Source organism: Triticum aestivum, chromosome 1A (genome assembly GCF_018294505.1).
Source record: "Triticum aestivum cultivar Chinese Spring chromosome 1A, IWGSC CS RefSeq v2.1, whole genome shotgun sequence".
Lineage (NCBI taxonomy): Eukaryota > Viridiplantae > Streptophyta > Magnoliopsida > Poales > Poaceae > Triticum > Triticum aestivum.
This window is the reverse complement of record NC_057794.1, coordinates 301,137,694-301,140,570: the sequence shown is the minus strand read 5'-3', so window position 1 is coordinate 301,140,570 and position 2,877 is coordinate 301,137,694.

Genomic DNA, 2,877 nt, shown 5'->3' with positions numbered 1-2,877 from the left:
GCCTCTCGGAGTTGGAATAAACATTTTGATAGTGTGATCAAAGCATATGGTTTTATACAGACTTTTGGAGAAGTCATTATTTACAAGAAAGTGAGTGAGAGCTCTTTAGCATTTTTAATATTATATGTGGATGACATATTGTTGATTGGAAATGATATAGAATTTTTGGATAGCATAAAAGGATACTTGAATAAGAGTTTTTCAATGAAAGACCTCAGAGAAGCTGCTTATATATTGGGCATCAAGATCTATAGAGATAGATCAAGATGCTTAATTGTAGTTTCACAAAGCACATACCTTGACAAAGTTTTGAAGAAGTTCAAAATGGGTCAAGCAAAGAAAGGGTTCTTGCCTGTGTTACAGGGTGTGAAGTTGAGTAAGACTCAATGCCAGACCACTGCAAAAGATAGAGAGGAAATGAAAAGTGTTCCCTATGCTTCAGCCATAGGCTCTATCATGTATGCAATGTTGTGTACCAGACCTGATGTGTGCCTTGATATTAGTTTAGCAGGGAGGTACCAAAGTAATCCAGGAGTGGATCACTAGACAGCGGTCAAGAACATCCTAAAATACCTAAAAAGGACTAAGGATATGTTTCTCGTTTATGGAGGTGACAAAGAGCTCGTGGTAAATGGTTACATTGATGCAAGCTTTGACACTGATCCGGACGATTCTAAATCGCAAACCGGATACATGTTTATATTGAACGGTGGACCTGTTAGTTGGAGCAGTTCTAAACAAAGCGTCATGGTAGGATCTACGTGTGAAGTAGAGTACATAGCTGCTTCGGAAGCAGCAAATGAAGGAGTTCATATCTGATCTAGGTGTCATACCTAGTGCATCGGGTCCAATGAAAATCTTTTGTGACAATACTGGTTGAATTGCCTTGGCAAAGGAATCCATATTTCACAAGAGAACCAAACAGATCAAGAGACGCTTCAATTCCATCTGCGATCAAGTCCAGGTGGGAGACATAGAGATTTTCAAGATACATACGGATCTGAATGTTCCAGACCCGTTGACTAAGCCTCTCTCACGAGCAAAACATGATCAACACCAAGGCTCCATGGGTGTTAGAATCATTACTGTGTAATCTAGATTATTGACTCTAGTGCAAGTGGGAGACTGAAGGAAATATGCCCTAGAGGCAATAATAAAGTTATTATTTATTTCCTTATTTCATGATAAATTTTTATTATTCATGCTTGAATTGTATTAACCGGAAGCATAATACATGTGTAAATACATAGACAAATAGAGTGTCACTAGTATGCCTCTACTTGACTAGCTCGTTCATCAAAGATGGTTATGTTTCCTAACCATAGATATGAGTTGTCATTTGATAAACGGGATCACATCATTAGGAGAATGATGTGATTGACTTGACCCATTCCGTTAGCTTAGCACTTGATCGTTTTAGTTTACTGCTATTGCTTTCTTCATGACTTATACATGTTCCTATGACTATAAGATTATGCAACTCCCGACTACCGGAGGAACACTTCGTGTGCTACCAAACGTCACAACATAACTGGGTGATTATAAAGGTGCTCTACAGGTGTCTCCGATGGTACTTGTTGAGTTGGCATAGATCGAGATTAGGATTTGTCACTCCGATTGTTTGAGAGGTATCTCTGGGCCCTCTCGGTAATGCACATCACTATAAGCCTTGCAAGCAATGCAACTAATGACACTACAAAAAAATACACTTCCGTGATGATACGTGTTTGTCACAGTAGGTCGCGTGTTCTATCATGCATGTACATCCATGACAAATTTATGATAGAATCAAGATAGTCATACCTGTGCTGTCGTAGAAATGTTCCATGACATTGCCAAAATTAACATCACGGAAGTGTCCACTTCCATGACGATAAATCGCGCGTCACAGAAGTGCTTTCGTCAAGGGTGACTGACACGTGGCATCCACCGTAATGGAACGCCGTTCAGCTATCGGGTCGGATTTTGGATCCGATAACCCGTTAACAGCCATGACCAATGCCGATTTTCCACGTGTAAAATTCTCATTGGCTGACGGATCCACGCGTCAGCTCCGCGTTGGCATAGGTGTCACTCATCCAACGGTCGAGATGGGCCTATGATATGTTGACACATGGACCGGCCCAAAAGTGGCCCACAAAGTTTAAATGGGCCGACCCAACCGAAGGCCCATTAGATTTAGTGGACCATAATGGGTCGGCCCAACTAAAGGCCCACAAAATTTAGCGGACCATAATGGGCCGGCCCAGCTAAAGGCCCACACGATTTTGCAAACCATAATGGGCCAGCCCAGCTAAAGGCCCACAAGATTTTGCGGACCACAATGGGCCAGCCCAGCTAAAGGCCCATAAGATTCTGCAGACCATAATGGGCCGACCCAGCTAAAGGCCCAACATTCTCTGTCAAATCGGCCTGTCAACAGCCTGTCCTAAACTTGTCATCAACGCGGCCCATGGTCACTTCTGGCCCGTTAACAGTCCGCTAAGTAATTGGGCCGAATTACGGCCCGGTGTATTTCTGGCCTATTAAAGGTCCGGCTTCAGTTGGGCCCATTTACAGGCCATCAAAACTTTCGGCCCATAAACGACCGTGAAGGATTTAGGTCATATTCGGCCATGTCTGACATTTGGCCTGTTAGAGGCCCACTATAGCTTTGAGCCACTTTCGGCCTGTTGTCATTTTCGGCCTGTTAACGCCGGACGTAAACCATGGGCCATATGTGGCCCAACGTCATATCGGGCCCATTATTGGCCCATATAAAAATGACGATAATCTAGCCCGACCGAAGTTCCGGCCTGTTAAAGGCCCGTGTATTAGGTCAGCGCATTTACTGCCCGTCCGAATTTCGGCCTGTCAAAGATCCACATTGTAAATGGG